At 36.8% G+C, this 23,018-nt stretch overlaps 1 protein-coding gene across 6 annotated transcripts in view; it reads right to left on the reverse strand.

Moving 5' to 3' along the window:
• MALRD1 (MAM and LDL receptor class A domain containing 1) overlaps nt 1-23,018 on the reverse strand; it is a 794,026-nt gene that overhangs the window by 11,499 nt on the left and 759,509 nt on the right. The gene's annotated exons all lie outside the window — the stretch shown is intronic.

A 23,018-nucleotide genomic window follows, 5' to 3' on the forward strand; every position in this document is an offset into this window, starting at 1 on the left:
AGACAGGAAGGGAGAGAGATGAGAAGCATCAATTCTTTGTTGTGGCACCTTAGTTGTTCATTGATTGCTTTCTCATATGTGCCTTGACGGGGTGGCTACAGCAGAGTGAGTGACCCCTTGCTCAAGCCAGCGACCTTGGGTTCAAGCTGGTGAGCCTTGAACTTGTAGTAATAGATTGGTGCACAGTACTTCCTAAGTCAGTGGCGCATAATTCACACATCCCATATTTCTTTTCTCAAAACTTTAGACAAGTTTTATTTTAAGAATTGTCTCTGATCATTTCCAGTTTAAATTTTAATCTGTTTGAGTAGACTGTTTTTAAGCAGAGTTCTCACACATTTTAAAATTTAGACACTATTTTTTCCATTTTAAATAAGGAAAGATTTATGACACTGTGTAAAGATAAGCATAATAAAAGACTGTAAAATAAATAAAAAGTAGATAAGAAGTTAGAGAAAGGGACTGTGAGAACTGGAAAATAGAGTGGAACCAGAAGAGACAAGATGGACAGCACATGAAATGGGTATCGTGAGAGTCTTTATAGTTATTAAATGTAGGATACAAATTTGCTTTTAAGATTCATTAATTCAAATTTAAGCAGGACAATCAGTTACATAAGTCACACTTTCAAAATGAAAGAAACCAGGTGCTTAGAATTACAGCTTCTTCAACTGAGGAGAGCAGACTTAACTTATAAATTATGCATCCTGTTACCATAGTCTAGGCCAGTGGTTCTCAAACTTTTTGAAGTCGGGCACATTTAAAATCCTACAAATAATTGTCGGTTCACTATATACAAATTTCTGGGAAATATATGATAGTAATTAAGTCAAATATTAAAGAAAAAAACATAAAGTCCAGGCGTGCTTTTATGGTAATTAAATGAAATAAATGACAAAATTAAATTTATTCTGACATTAAAAAACATCTTTATGTTACATTTTTTGAGTTATGCTTTTTAGAATTTGTGAAAAAGAGGGGTTATAAGATAAAAAAACAACAAAATGTTATCTTTTTATATATATAGATACATTTTTTAGTAAAATTTAGTAAATTTGGCAGGTCCCAACGCAAATGTGTTAAATTTTTTCATTCTTATGTTTATGAGAAACATGAACCTGATGTATCCTGGCGATTTCTTCAATGTTTGGACATATATTTGAAAGGCAAACTCTCATTTTCTCATCAATACATTGAAGAATTTCTCTCTTTTTACTCTTAATTGTGTTGAGGGTAGAAAATCCTAATTCACATAAATAAGATGTTGAAAATTGTAGTAAAATGTTCAAGGCTTTTTTTAGATATTGCCACATATTCTTCCTTTACAGAAATCCAAAAGGCTTCAAGAGACAATTCCTTATGTTTAATCATCAACCCTAAATCCCCACTATACATATCATCTTAACTTTACACCAAACAAAGAAGAAACTTGCCTCCAGTCTTTCCAGGGAACATGGGGGGTAGTGTAAACAATCCAGCACCACAGCTTAACAGTCTTTTGCAACCTAATCAGGAAAGTGAGGTGGGGGGTTATGCAGACTGTCAGCTTATAGCCAATTCCCACACCTCTGTCCTCCAAAAATCTAAACTCCAAAAACCCTGTTGGTCTTTTGGTCCCCAACAGGCACATATTTCTCTGGAATACCATAGGGTGCACCTAGAAATCTTCTGGGGTGAACCAGTGTGCCGTAGCACACTTTTTGAGAACCACTGGTCTAGGCTAACAGGGTAACAAGCCCCCAAAACATTATTTTAAGAATAGCACCAATGTGGTTCACTAGGTTGTTCACTTGTATCTTTCCACTTACAGGTTGAAACTATGCCAACATATGCTTTAGTAAAAATTGTCTAGGGGAAGGAAGTAGCAAGAAAAGGAATGAATTTTATGAAACCCTTGAAGTACACAAGTGCCTTAGAGAATTTTATTTGAGGGCATTTTCATGTGTGAGTTTATCATAAAAAGTCACCAAGGTTATAAAAAAAAAGGTCATCAAGGTTATAATGTGGAATGCATAGAGTTGGTACATTAAATCTGTTATAAGAATCTATAGGTAGAACAAATTACATGATATCATAAGGCAATATAAGAAAGAACAAATTGACTTTATTAAATCAATGTTCCGCATTGACTATATATGCCTGTAAAATACTATATATTGTCTTACTACTCCTAGAGAAAAGAGGGAAGGAAACATGCGGAGTAGTAAATGAGACCATTCAGCTATATAATGGTCTCTACTTCTAGCAAGATGATGACTTTTTAAATAAAGTATCAAAACAAACAATCTGGGGAAAAGGGAAAGATAGAAAAGAAGTAAGTTACTTTGAAAAAACAGAAGGGAATGTCCATGAGCTCAAGTTTTTATTTCCAAGACTTTAAGGAACAAACTGAACCAAATATTTGAGTGGAAAAAAAATCAGAAAGAATTGGGTTTGCAAACATAACCAGAAATGCCACAAAAGGGAAAGGAAAGGATTAATCATCCGAGGTCACAAAACCAAACAACTGGGACACCAAATTTCACTAAATTTATTCACATGTTACAGCAGCTGTTGTATTTTCCTCCTACTTTTTTTCAGGCAGGAAATAAGTATCACTGACCACAAAACCTGTCTTTGTTTAATGAGATCTTGTTGTGGCAGAGTGCTTAAATGGGAACATTTCCAGGAGTATGGATGCAATTAGTGTGAATAAAGTGGACCCAGGTCCTGTAGCTCAACCGGAAGTAGACCTCATGCTGCCAGAGAGAGCAGACTCCACTGGGCTTCTCCTTTTCTGACTGCAGTGTTAGCACTTTCGCAACTGCCTGACATGAAACAGATGCAGAGTAGGGGGAGACCTTCGAAAATATATTTGATAGCACACCTTAAAAGTTTTTGTCAAATAGTAAAATTATTAAGGAGCCAGATTTTAGGAAATAATTAGAGAATAACACAATTTACACAGAAAGAGACTCATCACAAATGACTGATGATAATGATAAATTCAATACAACCTGGATATCTAATAATAGGAGCATAGTCAAATGATGATACATGTACTTAACAGAGCATTAGTGAGTTCTTTTAAATAATGGTTTTGTAGTATAAAGGCAGCATTTCTCAAAGTGTGGTCTATGGACCACTGGATGGCCTAAGACATCTCTAGGGGCTATATAATTCAGAACTGTTTTCATAATAAAACTCAGGGGTGAAAGATTTAGTCAAAGTATAAACTATATAAATTAATTCTATCATAACAAGCTTTTGACTGTGTTGATATTTGCACCAATAGTGCAAGTGTATGGTGGGTAAAAACTGCCAGAATCTTAGCAGAAATCAAGTCAGTGCTGCTGAGTTATACATTATATTCTTCATCACCATGTGTTTGCAGTAAAATGTGTTAAAAGTCAGTTTCGCTTCAAAATGACCTCAGGAAGCAGAGATGTTACTAATTATATTAAATCTAAATTCTTCAGTGCAAATCTTTTTAATATTCTTGGAAGTCTGTATAAAACACCTTTCTGCCATATTGAAGTGTAAGCTGTCAGGTGGAAAAGCATTGTGAGACTGAGTTGCTTGCTAAACTAACCACTTTTTTCATGCAACAAAATTTTTATTTTAAAAATGACTGACAGACAAACTCTGGTCATTCATATTGGGGAGTTGGGCAGACTTTTTTTAATGAAAAATGAAGAAAGGCTAGTTAACATCAAATAAAACATATCACAATATCTCTTGCCAATATAATTTTTGAACTTTCAAACAAAAATTAGAATTTTGAAAAAAGCTTATGTTGTTTACCATGAGCTCCAGTTTGCCAAAACTTTAAAGACTTGTCTGATGAGATATTTATTATATTGCATAACAAAAAGTTTCAACACAAAAAAACAAACAATCCAATTTAAAAATGGGCAAAAGTCCTGAATAGACACTTCTTCAAAGAGGACATAAAATGGCCAATAGACATATTAAAAGATGCTCAAACATGCTCAATATATTAATCATTAGAGAAATGCAAATATAAACCACAATGAGATATTACCTCACACCTGACAAAATGGTTTTCATCAATAAATCAACAAACAACAAGTCATGGCCAAGGTGTTGAGAAAAGGAATCCCTTGTGAACTATTGGTGGGAACACAGACTGGTATAGCCACTGTGGAAAGCAGTATGGAGTTATCTCAAAAAATTAAAAATGGAACTGCCTTTTTATCCAGAGATCCCACTTCTGGGAATATATCCTAAGAATTCTGAAACACCAATTCAAAAAAATATATGTACTCCAATGTTAATTACAGCACTATTTACAATAGCCAAGGTATGGGAACAGCCCAAGTGCCCATCAGTAGATGAGAGGATAAAAAAGCACTGACATATTTATACAGTGAAATATTACATGGCCATAAGAAAGAAGGAAATCTTACCTTTTGTGAAAGCATGGATAAACCTGGAGAGCATTATGCTAAGTGAAATAAACCAGTCTGAGAAAAATAAGTATCATATGATTTCACTCATATGTGGAATCTAACAAACAAAATGAACTAACAAGCTACTTAGAAACAGACTCATACATAGAGAGCAGGCTGACAGCTGTCGGTGGGGTGGGGGTTGGATGAGGGAGGTGAAAGAATAAAAGAAAAGAAAAAAGTCCTCATGGACACAGATAACAGTGTGATGATTGCGGAGGGTAGGAGGTGGGGGATAAATGGTGATGGACAAAGACTTGACTGGGGAGGTGAACACACAATATGCAGTGCAGAGATACAGTGCAGGCTTGGGCTCCTGAAAGCAGTGTAATTATGTTCACCAGTGTTTTCCCAATAAAATTCAACTAAGAAGTTAAAGAGTTTTACAGAAAGAAAAAGAAAGAAAAGAAAGATTCAAAATTTCACAAGTTGCATAATTCAGCAAACTAATATTTTCTAAGTGAAAAATGCATGATATTACAGTATCAGCCATGGATAAATGATCCATTCAAAGTGCAAGATAGACCAATGCATTTCTAATGTAACTACAAAATTTGTATTGATAAAGTTTCAGATTCCACATTACAACTACACTTGAAGAAATTACCATAATGTCAAACTTTAGTGTAGTATAAAAATTATCCATGATTACCTGAAAAGCTATAAAAATATACTTTTCAAAATATTTATTTGTGTGAAGTGAACATTTTAAATTTATATACTTCAGTCAAAACAATATAGCAAAGCTTTTAATGCAAAGGTAGATATGATTATCTAGTTTAAAATTTCATTTTAATTTGAGTATGTCTGCTCTACTAAGGACTGAGTCTTTAAATATCAGTAACTACTTTTTCAAGCTGTTTACTTTTCTTAAGTATAAGTTTTTGCTACCTACTTCTTCTGAAAATACTTATTTTGTTTTCTTTTTCCCTCTGAATGTGATACCTCAAAATCCTACAGTGGGTAAAGGTAATTTTTCATAAAATGTTATTATAATTTTACATATATTTATATAATGTATTTTATATATAAAATATTATAGTTTCATAACTATTATGTTTTTAACATGTCAATTTATTATTAAAATATATTAATAAATATAATTTTAAATATTTCTTAGTTTAAATATTTTAAGTAATAAATTTTGATAGTTATAACCACATTGAAAAAAGCTCTGTGGAGTGCTCAATAATTTTTAAAGGTATAAAGGTATCTTGAGAACAAAAATGTGAGAATGATCAACATGGGGAAATAAAAAAATTCATGGACAATAATTCAGATTTCAAGATAAGGATAAAAATATGTATGTGTGTGCAAATGATAAAAATTGAGAAAATGATACATCAAAATGGTAACAGTATGAATACTTGAGTGATAAAGTTAAATATAATGTTAAATTCTCCTGGAATTCATTGTATTTCCCAAATTCTTTTCATTATGTTGTGTATCAGAATTTCGAGTTTGGGATTTTACAATTGGGTAATGATCACAAAGTATTTCCCCTGCTTGAGCTCCTCACCCCACACTGCCTTAGCTCCTTGTAAATAAATCATTTGCCTAAAGAAGAACATCCAAAACATCCACATTTTTCATGATCTTCATTTTTCCCATCTTTCCTGACCCCCTTGTTAATATATTTCCTCAAAGTCTACTTGCTAATCTTGCTGCACTACTTACAGTTTTTGGAGGGGTCGTGTTTTCCCATAAGTCCTGCTTTTACTCTTACAGCCCCTTTTATCACCCAGAACCATTGTTAGCTCTGGAGCCAGATAAACCTCTCTCTTTTTATACTCCACTAAGCCCTGTGCACTTTATTTTCAGGATATGTAGTACTTTCTTTCTTTTTTCTTTTTATTGGTTGATTTTAGAAAGACAGAGCGAGAAAGAGTGAGAGAGAGAGAGAGAGAGAGAGGCATTCACTTGTTCCACTTAGTTGTGCACTCATTGGTCGTTTCTCTTATATGCCCTAAAAGGTGATCCAATGGCAACTTTAGTTTTTCTGGATGATGATAACCAACTGAGCTAACTGGCCAGAACTCATATGGTACTTTCATTAATTGGAATAAAATTATTTTCCATATAAATTGTTCTTTATGAAAACTCACTTTACTTTCCTTATTGAATTCTTTTAGGCATGTGATCTCTTTGCTGAAAGCTGATTGCAGTATTAAAGTTAATAATTAGTCTTTGTGATTTTCAGTAGAAGTCACCTAGCAACTTGCTTCATTCTTAAGTCTGTTGGACAATTTAAAAATGAAGACCTGCCTGGCCTGTGGTGGCACAGTGGATCAAGCATCGACCTGGAACGCTGAGGTCACTGGTTCTAAACCTGCACTTGTCTGGTCAAGGCACATATGGGAGTTGATGCTTCCTCCTCCTCTCTCTCTCTCTCTCTCTCTCTCTCTCCTCTCTAAAATGAATAAATAAAAAAATGAAAATGAAAAATGAAGACCTTATGTAAGAATCTGTGTAGAAAATGGACTTAGTTGTATTTATTTATTTACAATAATGTCTCTCCTACTTGAATTCTAACTTCCTCTGGGCTGAGCTTAAATCTGTATTTCACCATTTCTTCAGGAAACATTACTGCTGAGTCCCAAGAATGTGTCATGTATTCAGTTACAGAACCACTCAGAGTGTGACTTATTTATGGTTTGGTCTTATTCTGTTTATTGCTTCATAATGAGATAAATACAAAAGTTGAAAACCAGTGTTTAAAACATTTGTAGCAATTTGACAAAGTAAATTTATGTCTGTTGAGGCTAAGAATAAGAAATTTGTACTAGTATTTAATATCTTTTAGTTTCATTTTTTCAATAATTCTCACAAAAGCTTTGGTATGTGATGGATTAAAAACAACAAACCAAAATAGAGCTGGCCCTTCACCACAAAGAGTTTGAATGACTCTTTTCTACAGACACTGGGTATCCACATATGAGTAAATACTCCTTTGTTTGGCTGACTTCTTCTCCTTTAATAACTTTTTGCTAGCTACCTCTTATGAAAATATGCTTTTCTCTTCCTTTCTCCTTAAGAATGTGATACCTCAAAGTCCCATTGCTGGAAAGGGCCAAGAACTATATTACTTCCTCTGATCAGAATGAAATGTGTTTTCATGTAAATTGCTCTCTATGAAAATTCACTCTAATTTCCTTATTGAATTCTTTTGGACACATAGTTTGTTTGATTGAAACTGATTGCAGTGTTGAAGTTAATTATCATACTTCGTGACTTCCCTTAGCAATTGCCTAGCAACTTGCTTCTTTCTAAACCTTGTTAGATGACTTTAAAATTGACAACACTATATGAGAATCTGTCTAGAAACATACACTTGTTTTATTATGACTCTCAAAATATTCATAAATTCCTTTAAATAGACTCTATTTTTAATTTAATAGTTGTAGTTAAAGCTGTTTTGGATTTACGAATTAAGTTCAGTTTATAATACATAACAGTTTTTGAAAAGCAATAAAATTGTATTTTCTTTACTATTTAAAAAAAAAAAAACCTTTTTTAAAACATAAAGAAAAATTATAATCTCACAAGCACACAATTAGGCTTCTATGTAGATTTGTTCAAAATAATCTATCCTTGTTGATTCCCAGTATATTTCTTTTCTTTTTTATCTTACCTGAACTATTTTTTATTCAAAATAACCACGTTTTTCTCTGTCAGAATTTGTGCCTTTACACAAGTAAGTGCTTTTGTCCTCTTGGAATGCTCTTCCTCTCTTTCATCTGGTGGATTTCAACCCAAGATGTCAGACTTGAGTGCTCGCTATTCCTCACTAAATCCTTCTTCAACTTTGCGCCATATTATATATTCACCTCTGAAGAAAAGTCAGCCTCTCTTTGATCCATGTTTCTCTGGTGTTTAGTAGGAAGCAACTATATGTGCTTATTATAATATACTTCTTGAAAAATTGGTATTATTTGTTTTTCTATATAGTAAGTCTCTGAGTTACAAACATCTAACTTATGTACAACTCGTACTTAAGAACAGAGTGCCATAGGACAATTGGTGATCAACTGCATTTGGCCATCAGTGAAAATGATATCATAGAGTTACTCGACTCCCATGGCAAAGAATTAACTAATGAAACCCTATGGAGGCCCTGGCCAGTTGGCTCAGTGGTAGAGCATCGGCCTGGCGTGCAGGAGTCCCCAGTTTGATTCTTGGCCAGGGCACACAGGAGAAGCGCCCATCTGCTTCTCCACCCCTCCCCTTCTCCTTCCTCTCTGTCTCTCTCTTCCCCTCCCGCAGCCAGGGCTCCATTGGAGCAAAGTTGGCCCAGGCGCTGGGGATGGCTCTGTGGCCTCTGCCTCAGGCACTAGAATGGCTCTGGTTGCAACAGAGCGATGCCCCAGATGGTCAGCGCATTGTCCCCTGGTGGGCATGCCGGGTGGATCCCGGTCAGGCGCATGCGGGAGTCCGTCTGACTGCCTCCCCGTTTCCAGCTTCAGAAAAATAAACAAAATAAAACAAAAAAGCCTATGGAACTAGAACAGTAGATGACAGCATTTAGGGACGAAAACAGGGACCTAGAACCTCCAGAACCGAAAATATTTTCTACAAAAGTTGGCAGATGCTTTTTGTCTCATTGAAGTAGGAATGGCAAAGTCAGTGGAGCAAGATCCTGATACAGAGAGGTTCCCCAAAATTTACTGTCCAGTTACCGAAGGCCTGACATGCACAGGGCCATTTATGTCGACAAAAAGAAAAGCTCTGTACAAACCTCCCTGATGCCTACCTCAAGAAACTGACTCCAGCATCAGAATCAAACCCTGACTCTAACACCAGTCCCATCCTCTCCAACAAATCCATCTTCTTCTGCATCATCCAAGATTGTTTAAGGTTGCATTTGAAAATGTGAAGTATTTATGTGCACAGAAAGGTAAAAGTAAATACTGTGTTAAAACAAACATCTGTCTCAGATGTATTTAATAGATAAATATAGATGTTCCAACTTACATACAAACTCAACTTAAGAACAAACCTCCAGAACCTGTCTTGTCTGTAATGTGGGGACTGCCTGTAGGCATACTTTACCAGAGGTAAAATTATTTTTTATATTCCCAGCCCATACTACAATGCCTATCACATAATAGATGCTTAAGAAATCTGCCAACAAACACATGAAGGAATCACTAAGAGTTTCTGATTTATGGGTTTTTGTTTTTGTTTTTTTACAAAGGTAAAAATAAGCTATTCAGTTAAGTTCTGTTGTTAACCCTGTCCTTTGGTTCATTAGTGAGCTAGAAATTCCAATACAGTAAACATATTGTTGAGTTTGTGGAAATGTCCCTAAGGATGCCTTTAAGGAAAAATTGTGTGAAATATGATTTGAAAGCTCAAAGGAGTCTATCAGGAGGATAGCAAAGCAGTTATAAAAAATTATGAAGTCGCTCCCATCCTTCCCCCTTCCAAATTCCTTATTCTTTAGTAACAATGATAAAGAACAACATTTAGAATTCTGATACTCCAGTCAAAGGTGCGGAATGTATTTGCTGCATGTCACGGTAGAGCTATATGATTTACTAATAATACACATCTTACTTATCTTGACCGCCTTTTTGTCCTTCCTCATTTAAATAGGTTACTCTTTCAAGGAACAACTCTGATTTTCCTACAACAACTTTGATCTATTTTAATGGCCAGATACAAGGAAACGGTGCAACATAGAAATACATATATCATGGACTGAAATTCTGTCTTTTTGCTATGTAACATTAATTTTGAACTGAGGAAAGTACCTTTAATCTGGCCCTGGGCACTATCTCTGTGAAACAGTCACCTGTTTCAAAATGAAGACATGGCTATGTTCAGATTAAAAAATTAGAACATGGGCTGTTACACAGTAAAGTGCTCTTTAAAATTTTTAGACAGATTTTATTCCTTAGACCATTTGGAGTTTGTGTTCAATGACAATAGATTTGAAACAACACACATGTACACACCTATCAAAGCTGGCATTATTCAAGACTTGTATTCTTGACACATTGCATGTAAACTAACTTTATTTAGTCAAATAATATATTTCTTAAATAATAAGAGAATTGGTTGTTTAAAAACTATTAGATATTTAGTAAAAATAGCAAATAATTTTGAAACTGATATAAAATTTCTACTTTTATTCCATTGATAAATATGAATGCTATTTTCTTGAAAAGTATTCATATATACATTGATTTGGAAATGACTTCTCTAAGAAAATCAAATGAGACTAATAATATCTTTATAAGTAAAATTGGTAATTACATTAGGATGGCAGATAGCAAGCAATGTTCTCAGAAATTTCAGACAAAACCTGTCATACATATGTTTATTTAAGTTAAATGGTCTAGGATGAATGAGGACAACTCAAGACAAAGCGAACAAAGCTACTCTTTGAACCAAATGCCCTGCCTCTTTGACATGCTCAGGTTATTTGATACATAGATTTTGAATGTTTATATTTGCAGATTTTGGTACTCTCTATTGTTTTTCGTTAATGATCTTATTTAATCTTCTCATTATGGACTGATTTTGTAGTCCATCATGGACCATAATAATCAGTCTGCCAATGGTCATTCATGGAGCATCATTTGATGTCCTTTGATTTGCTTTCAACTTTCACATAATGGAATGAAGTTTAGTCAAACTGGGTGGAAATTCTTCAGGAATGCCCAGTGATATCTCAACTTTTAGAGGTATCTGCATGGATTCTAGTATAAATAAGTTCTGGAGAATTAAGGCCAAGTAAAAGATTGCTTTGGAATATACATTGTTTATTTGGGCTCCAACATTCTGTTGTAGATAGGCTAAGAAATTTGATTCACAGTGGTAGAGCATCGGCCTGGCGTGCAGGAGTCCTGGGTTCGATTCCCGGCCAGGGCACACAGGAGAAGTGCCCATCTTCTTCTCCACCCCTCCCCCTCTCCTTCCTCTCTGTCTCTCTCTTCCCCTCCTGCAGCCGAGGCTCCACTGGAGCAAAGTTGGTCTGGGCACTGAGGATGGCTCTGTGGCCTCTGCCTTAGGTGTTAGAATGGCTCTGGTTGCAACGCCCCAGATGGGCAGAGCATCGCCCCTGGTGGGCGTGCCGGGTGGATCCCGGTCAGGCGCATGTGGGAGTCTGTCTGACTGCCTCCCCATTTCCAACTTCAGAAAAATACAAAAAAAAAAAAAAAAAAAAAAAAAAAAAGAAAGAAAGAAAGAAAGAAAGAAAAAAAGAAAGAAAGAAAGAAATTTGATTCAACAAATATTTGCTGAGATGTGTTCCTAATGGCTATTAGTGAACTTAGTGATATAAATGTAAATATGACAAGGACTATTGCCATCCAAAGACTCAAAATCTGTTACAGAAAATATCAAACCAAAGGTCAATGTGGTGAGTGAAAATCAAACTGAGAACAAAATGTTTTGGAAGCTCAGAAATGGGCATGGTGGCCCATACTGGTTGGCTCAGTGGTAGAGTGTTGGCCCAGTGTGTAGAAGTTCTGGGTTCGATTCAGGGTCGGGGCACACAGGAGAAGCATGCATCTGCTCCTCCCTATCCTTTTCTCTTCCCTCAGCCATGGCTGGAATGGTTCAAGTAAAGTTGCCCCATTCCCTGTGGTGAGGATGGCTCCATGACCTCAGCCTCAGGCACTGAAATAGCTCGGTTGCTGAGCAACAAAGCGGCAGTCCAGTCAGGCAGGCAGAGCATGGCCTGGTAGGAGCTTGCTGGGCCCAGGCACATGTGGGAGTCTGTCTCTGCCTCCCTGCCTCTCCCTTAATAAAAAATATTTAAAAAAGAAAGAAACAGGCATGGTTACTTCTCTCCAAGTGCCCTGGGGAGATTTGCAGAGGACACACTGCCGTGGTTAGCCTTTGTGAAAGACTTACCTTTCTATGGTTTTTTTTTTTTTTTTTTGGTGAAGGAGGAAGTAAATCCAGCATTCCTGGAAATTTGGTCTACCTTCCTTTGGCCATTTCACTTTGGAAAGGTGGCATTAGGCATCACTCATTTACGTCTTGAGCATAATCAGTCGATAAAGCCTGAATTCCAAGACTTTGATGTATTATTGCTAACTTACAAATCCAAGCTATCTGATTTCTCATCTGTCCTACAGGTTCTTTAGGAAACACACCCCATGTGTTAGGCAAGAGGTAAGATAAACAAACAATGTTGTCACTACTTTCCACAGAGTTGTCAGTGAATAGAACTACAACTGAGTCCCAGACATTGTTGGTTTTAACCTCAGTCAGTTGGGTAGTCAAGACCACTGTACAGATAGGTTTGCCAAGTGTTCGGTCTAATAGTGAATTACAAGTTAGGCACTTTTTGCTTTTTTAAAAAAGCATTAATTGTCTTAGGATATTGAAATGCAAAGATAAAGGTAGTATACTAATCAGATCAAAAGCACCCTAATATAGCCAAAGTAGCTTATATTACAACCAGGGAATACTCAGGGCCCAGAGAATGATGCTCAATATTCTATTTGAATTATGTAATTTTGGAGCTTGGAAGAAAAACTTTAAAATAATTTAATTATCATTTCCTAGTATGTAGTAGGTAAAATAATGGTTATAAGAAAGAGTAATTTAGGCAACACAAACAGTTTAACTTTATAGTTATATTTTATATTAACGGTATAATAGAAAATATAAGGGCACGTTAAACCCATGACTTCTTGAATAATTATTTCTTAAGAGAAGGCTATGTTAAAAAAGCTAGACTATTTAAAGATAAATAAAAGTGATAGTAAACATAATACATAGTGAAGCCTTCAATTGTGGAGGTAGTCTACTAATGATAGAAATTTGGAAATATTGATTCAGTTAAATTTCCTCATTTTATACTCAAGAAAATATAGAATGTTAAAGTAATCTTCTTCCCTACCGTCAAACCAAATCTATCTTTCTTCCTGGAATTCTGGATCTCTGTTAGTGACATTATCAACCATGCAGCCACTTAGGAATAATACCCTGGAATGTTAGTGACATTACCAACCATGCAGCCGCTTAGGAATAATACCCTGGAATGTTAGTGACATTACCAACCATGCAGCCGCTTAGGAATAATACCCTGGAATCGCCTTGACACTGCACTTTTCTTACCTCCTCTATGAAGTCAATCCCCACTGTTCAGCCTCATGTTCTTATTGCTCCTCTAAACTTCTTGAATAGGTGTGTGTCCCCTAGACTGCCAATCTCTTTCTTAATCTTTTTGTATTTATTCTCATGGTTTTCATACTTTAAAAAACAAAACACAGACATGATTTTGTCATTCTTCCACTTAAAAACCTTTTCCTGGTGGTATCAGTTAGGGCCCTAGCAGGAAATAACTGAAATACTCAAGTTGGAACATTTGAGGAGTGCTTGATAAAGTGACAATTTGCAAAGCTATGGTAAAGATGGCGAGTAGCAGGGCCAGGGACATTGGGCCTGTTATCCCCCTCCGGGGTGTCACCATGTTGCGACCAGAGCCACTTTAGCACCTGAGGCAGAGGCCACAGAGCCATCCCCAGCGCCCGGGCCATCTTTGCTCCAGTGAAGCCTTGGCTGTGGGAGGGGAAGAGAGAGACAGAGAGGAAGGTGCGGCGGAGGGGTGGAGAAGAAAATGGGCGCTTCTCCTGTGTGCCCTGGCCGGGAATCGAACCCGGGTCCTCCACACACTAGGCCGACGCTCTACCGCTGAGCCAACCGGTCTATTTTTTTTTTTAATGAATTGAAATTTCTTTAGTAGGCATTTAAAATGCTTTAAACTGCTTTCTTTTAACATACTTTTCTAAGTGTAATTTATTGTGTCTCCTCCCATATTCTATAGCTACATGAGACATTTTTGAAACCACGAGCTTCCATATTTTCTTTTAGTTTCTTAAACCCCCCCTCCCTTATCTCTGCCTGGTTTCATCATCGTTCAAGTATCAATACAAATGCTACCTCCCTTTTGCAGCCCCATCCATCTATCCATCCATCCATCCATCCATCCAACCAGATGCTGGCTTTCTGGAATATTGCTTCCATGTGATAAACTGTCTGCCCTGTGTTCCACTCACTCCACTCTGAATAAGAGCAGTTGTGACTTTATGAGATCCCTGGCCACAGGGCAGGTGGTAAGGCTTATATGGGAGAAGCAGAAATGTGACAAGCCTGGGACAAATGTTTTCCTTTGAGTCCTCTCTTATGGGCCTTTTCTACCACTTCAGGACAAGAAAAGAAAGGTGAGGATTAAGGGGAAAGTATCAGGGAACAAGCTGCATAGGCTTCTTGAGAAAGAGAAGAAGGAGGAGGAAGAGAAAGGAGGGAAAGGAGAGAAGGAGGAGATAGAGAAGGTCCATCACAGGTGGTCTAATCCCATTTCCAAGGGGAAGATTTTGAATTGCTCTTCTCAATTTCTCTTTTCTTGCTCAAAGTAAACATTTAGCAGTGTTGGCAGAGCATGGTCATTATATGCACAAAGGCCTGAGACTGAGGACTTAGGTTCCTGGATCTTAACAGCTGTACTTTCTGGGAGCAGATGCACATGTGGAGAGAGCAAGGGCTTGCCAGCATTAGAAGACTGCAGTGGCCAGTAACGCTGGTGGAATTCCAGTTTTCTAAGACTAGGTCTTTGTTTCTGGGACCAGGACAAGCTCCTGGTGATACTGTAGCTGCAGAAGCAGCTGGATTCCTTGAGGCATATAAGAAACAAGGTTATGGTTTTTTCTAAGGATAAATACTTATTCCTGGGCCCAGGTAGACCTCTCCAGGGATCTCAAACTACATGAGCAGCTAAACTTCTGTCTCCAATACTCCACATTATTATATAAGGTGTTAGCAGTGGAAAAGATAACCCACTCTCTGGCAGAGGAATTGTATTATAGAGATATATATTTTATTTAGAGGTCAGAGCCACTCATTCATGAATGTCAAACAGTAAGAACATCTGTATTTCCAATGTGGTTACATAGGGCAGCATGTTCAGCTTTTGGGATTCTAGTTTCTTCTGTTTCTTATTAGAAATATATAAAAAATATTTAGATTATTTTCTCCTTCAATGTTACCCCCAAAGTATTTTGGTTTACATTTCTACCATTATACTCACCATAGTTAAACAGACATTGTAATTGAATATGAGTCAGAAAGCAGGGATATCATTTTATATATCTTTGAGATCTCTCAAGACTAGCACATGGGAAGGTTTCATAAATGTTTGTGCAAATGAATCATGAGACATTTCCAAGACCACATTCAGGTCTTGTAATTTTCTACTCAGCAATATTCCTACTGTTACACATACTTACTTACAATCCTATAAAATTATTTAAAAGTTTCCACATCTAAATTTTGCCAAAAATACTTACACAGGCATATCTTGTTTCTCAGAATAACTAAAATGTTTGCTTTTTAAAGTTTTGTTAGTATATTTATTAAATTAATCATCAGGAGTAAAGTGCCACAAGGCAGCTATTTATTGACAATTTTTCCCTAGGCAAAGATGATATAGCTTAACCTCTCCCAAGAAGAAAAAAATGGCCCACAGGTATATGAAAATATGCTCAACTTCACTAGTTATTAGTAAAATGCAAATAAAAGCTATAATGAGATATCACCTCACACCTGTCAAATGACTATCATCAACAAGACAGGCAATAGTAAGTGTTGGAGAGGCTGTGGAGAAAAAGGAACCCTCATTCACTGTTGGTGAGAATGTAAATCAGTGCAACAATTATGAAAAACAGTATAGCAGTTTCTTTAAAAATTAAGAATAGAATTATCATATGACCCAGCAACCCCTCTTCTGAGTATCTACACCCACAAAATTGATGACATTTATTTGCAAAGACATATACACCTCCACGTTCACTGCAGCACTGTTCACAGTGGCAGAGACATGGAGACAACCAAAGTGTCCTTCAGTAGAGGACTGAATAAAGAAGATGTGGTACATATATAGAACTGAATACTACTCAGCCATAAGAAAGGTGAAATTCTGCAATTTGCATCAACTTAGATGGACCTTGAGAATATTAGCTAAGGCAAATAAGCCAGTCAGAATAAGCTAAGAGCCATATGATTGCAATCATATGTGAAACTCACAGACATAGATAAAATATTGGCGTTATCAGAGGGGAAAAAGGTGGGTGATTAGTGAAAGGTAGGAGGGGATCAAGTGTATGGCGATGGAAGGAGATTTGACTTTGGGCAGTTAACATACAATGTAATATACAGATCATGTATCATAAAGAAATCTACACTTGAAACTTATTTAATCATATTAACCAATGTCATCTCAATAAATTTAATTTTAAAAAGATGATATAGTCAAAACTAGGAAGCAGTAGGTATTATGTAGTTGCTAATAAGGAAAGAATAGTCCACTATTTATTTCTATCCTTTCGTCTTGATTTCTCAGTATTGCTGTTGATGATCAGATCTCTTTCTACTACCATTCACAACTCTAGAAGGTTGTCATATTTTTACTTCCTCTAAAGTACCATGGCAGAACAAAAATCTGGTGGAGTTTGTACCATGGGGACAGGTAGTGGATACCTTCAGAGACTTTCCACAAGAACCCCTTTCTGGCCCATCCCCACCAATACAGTGCTTTGATATGGGGTACTATTGACCTCTCCCCATATCTCACCTAGGATGGATTGGGCCAGAAATGGGATCTTGACACAAGTGGGCTAATCAGAACGTTTCCTTTTAGAATACTGAATGGGAACAAAAAGATAAATACTTATTCAGAATTTCCACATTTTGAGATCTAATAAGTATCTAGCATCCATCCTTGGTGACACCATTTTGTTATATAGACAGTGAGTAGAGGATATATGTCTTCAGGAAAAATCACCAAGCTGAGAATCAAAAAGAAGCAGCAAGAGGCAGGTAGAGAATTCCACTGGGTCCAAGCCAGTCTGTGGCTAGACTATTTCCATTTTTACCCTTGAACTCTGGAAGACATGAGCATTTTTATACTGAATTCTTTCTTTGATTAAGCCAGCTTGAGTTACATTCCTTACCTGTAATCAAAGTGTCCTCAATAATACATCAGGTGGTAAGTAGTTAACAGAAGATCAAAGAATGGACAATTAAGCCCAAGAAACTACATCTCTAAAAACAATATTAAGAGGCTCATTGCTGTGCATGGCTTTGTCTAACCATTAGTGCTGCATCCTATGTTTAAAAGAAAACTGATAAAAAAATGTTTCTTACAGGTCACTGAAGGGCCTCTTATGTTATAGATTCTTTTTAGAAAATCAAATGAAAATTCTTCATGTTAAGGTTTATTTAGAGATGGTGAAGAATTTCCAGTTGACATTAATTCCTGTGTATGTCAAACTTTTGGCATTATTTTTGAGGTGACTTATTGTTGTTTCACTTGTTCGTCTCTTGGCCAAACATTCTAGCTTGCATTATGGCTTAAATGATTTCATGCAGATTTTTTTAAATTTAATGTGTAACAGTTTTATTTAAATGGAATTAGTAGATATAAACAATGATTTTGATGATGCTCAGAAGTAATGATAATATTCAATAAAGAGTAGATAATCTTCAATAGTCATACACTGGATACCTATTATATTAATAAAATGCATACAATGTCAGCTACTGGGGATAAAATACTGAGGATTAGTTAATATGGAAATAAATAATAATACTACACAATAGTTCTGTAACTGTCTTCTTGATATTCTGACATTCTGAATGGGTGCCAGAAGTTTTTTTACCTGGCATCAAAAATATATGAGGTTGAATAATTCCGCCAGGCTGATGGTGCAGAAAGACATTGCCTTGGGGGAATAGTGAGGCTTTTTCCAAGGGTTGTGTGAACAAGGGTGGGAACAATAAAAAATTAAACTTGGTGCCGTAGTTTTTGACCATGGTCACTTTCATTCTCTCTAAAATACACACACATATTTATATATATGTATGTGATATATATATAGATACATACATACACATATACACACATATATACACACACACACACATATATATATATACACATACACACATATCTACTCACAAAAATTAGGGAATATTTTAAAATAAATATGAAGCTATAAAATATCCCCTAATTTTTTTTTTTTTTTTTTTTTTTTTTTTTTTTTTTTTTTTTTTTTTTTTTTTTTGCATTTTTCTGAAGCTGGAAACAGGGAGAGACAGTCAGACAGACTCCCGCATGCGCCCGACCGGGATCCACCCGGCACGCCCACCAGGGGCGACGCTCTGTCCACCAGGGGGCGATGCTCTGCCCATCCTGGGCGTCGCCATGTTGCGACCCTCCTGGGTGTCGCCATGTTGCGACCAGAGCCACTCTAGCGCCTGGGGCAGAGGCCACAGAGCCATCCCCAGCGCCCGGGCCATCTCTGCTCCAATGGAGCCTTGGCTGCGGGAGGGGAAGAGAGAGACAGAGAGGAAGGCAGGGCGGAGGGGTGGAGAAGCAAATGGGCGCTTCTCCTATGTGCCCTGGCCGGGAATCGAACCCGGGTCCTCCGCACGCTAGGCCGACGCTCTACCGCTGAGCCAACCGGCCAGGGCCAATATCCCCTAATTTTTGTGAGCAGATCTATATTAGTGAGAGAGAGAGAGACAGACAGAAAAGGAGAGAGATGAGAAGCATCAATTCTTCGTTGCGGCACCTTAGTTGTTCATTGATTGCTTTCTCATGAGACTTAAGTTTTGGGTAATGATTGGTTGAGGTATTTATACACATTTGCAATCAATTATTTCTACTATATTTTATCCATCATCCTTCCTTCTTGATCTAGTTCACATATATCTTGGACAAATTGCATAACATTATTGTCTCTTTTAATGATTACAAGTTAGTTTTTAATGTTTAAAACATAGTCCAATCCAGTTTAAAGCTGCCAAGTAATACCGGATTTTAACCTCTCTTTGTTGCCTGCCATTTCCCCATTTCAAACTTGAGATCTGATCATGGTTGCTGCTGCAGTCAGGACGAGTGTGAAGGTAATGATCTGGCTTCCAAGTAATCTCCCTCCCTTGCCCTGCCATTTTTAAGGCTTAGCTCTATTGTGGGGACACAGAGATTAGGGGGGAATGCTAGGCTGGAATATTCTTAGTAACTAGTTACCTGTCGCTGGTTAGAAGGTACCATCCATTGCACAATGGGTGGTTCTCACTTTTCTTTTGTTGTGCCTTCCATGGTGATAGCATATGGATTGTGTGTGTGTGTGTGTGTGTGTGTGTGAGAGAGAGAGAGAGAGAGAGAGAGAGAGAGAGAGAGAGAGAGAGAGAGAGAATCAGCTTCATCTGGGCCCCTTCTATTATTGAATACCTTTTAAAGGAAAGGAAGCTGTGCCAACTTTTACCTCAGTTCTTTCCTTAATGCCCTTTTCAGGAGGGGCATCACCTCACTTAAGTTGGCAGCTGCCTGACCAACCTCACAACATCAGTTCATCTCTGTTCTCTGTGTTTCTTCAAATGGACTGAAGGAGGAAACTCCAGGTTATCTTCCATACATTTAAGGGTTGTGTATAATTGGGATCGAGTATAATACCCCTTCCCAACTCTCTGATTGTTTCCAGGAATATTATACCACAGTCCTTCGAGACCAGCAGGCATAGGGTGCTCCCAGGGCCGCCCACTTTCAGAACAGAGAACCGAAAATTGTCTTTATGTCTGTTTGCAAAGGGTACAAGTGTCAAATACTCTTAGGAACTTTTCTCTACACTGCACTCTGATGTAGCACAGGAGTCTGATTTTGCAGAATTTTTACCTTTTCCTCTCGGCATTACCAGCCTTTAACTATTGATTCTCTGGGGGCCCTTTGATCATGTTACTTTGGGTAGTATTGGAGCTAATATCTTCCTCTTTTCTTCATTGGGAAAGAGGTAAAACCCACTACAAACACTACACTTCTCCAAAAACAATGACTTCAAGGATCCCTTTCCTTTTCTTTCCAGTCCTCTCCTTATGTAGCCTGAAGAAATAAAAGATTGGTTGATGGTGGTTCTGCTTCCATTAGAAGCTTCAGTAAATTGTGTCTCACTGCAATTTCTGGTCATCTATGGCAGTTCTTTAAAATGTGTGGTACTGAGTATCTCTTATTTGTAAAATGTAGCCAATTCTGCTCAAGTTCTTGTATATATTGTGCGACAGAGCTTGTTATTGTAAGATAAGAGTTCTGGTATGGTCAGGTAGGACGATAAAAGCAGCTATATCTAAGCTCTTCATCTCAAATAATAAAGGTATTCTTTATTTTGGGGATTTCAAAGTTATGTTCTGGGACCTGCAAATGATGGGCACTAATATTTCATATGTTAAACTCAATGCATCTAAAATTTTTCTATGTAGTTTAGCAAATAATTGGAAGCATAATATGGATCTTGAACATGGAACAGAATTTCAGTACAAAAGAGAGATGATTTGAAGCCATCACTGTATAGATGAAATGTGAAACCTTGGCAATAAATGACATCTTAACTGGAAAATAGTAGAATGGGAAGGGAGTCATATAGAAGAAACCTTAAAGACCATCAATAACAGATGAGAAGAAGGAAAGAGACTAAAATTTTTTTAAGTCAGAAGTAGAGGAACAGTTAAGAGGAGATGAACAAAGAAATAGGGAGCCCCAGTTGGGTAGCTCAGTTGGTCAGAGCATCATCCCAACATGCCAATGCCGCAGGTTTGACACTGTCAGGTAAAATACAAGAATCACCCAGTGACGGCATGTATAAGTGGAGCAACAAGTCCAACAGGTTAATGTTCTTTTTCTCTCTCTGTCTCTTTCTCTCACTTCCTCTTTTTCTAAAAATCAATACTGAAATAAAAAAAAATAGGGAAAGAGAAAACAAATAGAGTTTGGAAAAGAAAGAAGGTGAGGTGTGATGAGGAAGGGAATATTGAAAAAGAGTGACAAATGAGACAGAAGAGAGCTGGCCTGTCAGGCTTGGGCAGAGAGCCTCCAACACTGCCGAGAGGCCTCTTCAAAGCCCACTGGCATACGTTGTCTAACGTAAGTCTGGAAAACATGTGAAATTTAGAGTTCTTCCAGAGTACTCTCACTGGTTGTGTTTATATGACAACTTGTTCACATACTGTCATATTAATTTATGTGTTAAGAAGTTGGGTAGGCTATGGAGTCCAGTTCTTTGCTCAAACACTAGTCTAGATGCTGCTGTAAAGGTATTTTTAGGTATGATTAACATTTACAATCAGCCAACTTTAAGAAAAGCAGATACCTTCTATAATGTGGGTGGGTCTCATTCAGTCATTTAAAGGTTTTAATAACAAAGACTGAGTTGTCCAAAGTAAAAAGGAATTCTGCCTCAAGTTTGTGACTAAAAAGCCCTATGTTTCCAGCATGATAGCAAGCCTGGCTGAGTTTGGACTGAAGCATTCACTGTAAACCTTTACAAAAATTTGTAATTTGCCAGCCTGTTCAACAAGTTCTAAGCTTGCCAGCCCCAACTGAACGATCCAATTCCTCACAATAAATCTTTCTCTAGTTCAAGATACTATATTAATCATAATATTATTATAATTATACTTGTAATTAATATAATTAAAATAATGTTTATTTAATTAATATCCTAATAAGTATAATTTATATGATCAGTATTATTATGATATATTAAATGATAATATAATGTTAATATATTTTATTATTTACATATAGATACAAGTTACTCTTAAGATATCTTAATGTTACATTATTAAAATATGGTATATATTTTAATATATTACTATAATATTTGTATAATAAATAATATAGTAATATATAGATATATAGTTATCTATAGTTTATATATATAGTTACATAGTTGTACAGTACATAGATGTGGACAGAAAAAATAGTCTATTTATCCATCTAGCTCACTAGCCATTGTTTCTGTTTCCTTGGAGAACACTAACACACGTGCACATTCCCGCATGGAACCGGTATTTCACTTAGTAGCTTTGTGTCTGTTTTCCCCACTAGATTATAAACTTCTTTAAGTCCAGATTGCTTCTCATTCATGTTTATATCCACATTGTCCGGCCTATTTTAAGCACATAAGAAATGGCTACAGAATTAATATATCAGTAAGATCTTCTTGATGGTAATGGATTAAAATGTCCTATTTTTTTTTTCTAATGAACACCATCGTTCTAGAATAATTTTACTTCAATTGATAACATCAAGTTTGGTGTCTGCTCATGAATAAGATGTGGGGAGGAGATCTGGAGAATCACCAAGTGCTGGAATATAGCAACTGAGAGCAAGGACAATAAAGTTATCTTATGTTGCAGCTCATCTGAATCTGATGACTAACTCAGCATGTAAGACGTGAAGTGTTTCTTCAATTTCTTACAGTTTTATTAAATCTTATTCTGAGCATTTACCTTGCTCAGTCATGGAAAAGTCAGTCACTTTCATTACTTGGGTGACCTGTATCCCATACAGGTGATGAACGATGAGTGTAAGGTAGGAAGCTTCTGGCATCCTGACCAGCACTGTAGATTGTGAGGTCTTCTGAGTTACGCCTGTGCCCAGCCTGCAGAAGTCCTCCTGGTGCAGCAGCTCCTGGCCTCTGTCCTGTGCATTGTTCAGGAAACAGGGGCCTTGGCCTGGAAAGCTGGCACCCAGAGTTCCGCCAGCTGGGCAGC

This window comes from Saccopteryx bilineata, chromosome 5 (genome assembly GCF_036850765.1).
Source record: "Saccopteryx bilineata isolate mSacBil1 chromosome 5, mSacBil1_pri_phased_curated, whole genome shotgun sequence".
In the NCBI taxonomy this organism is placed as follows: Eukaryota; Metazoa; Chordata; class Mammalia; order Chiroptera; family Emballonuridae; genus Saccopteryx; species Saccopteryx bilineata.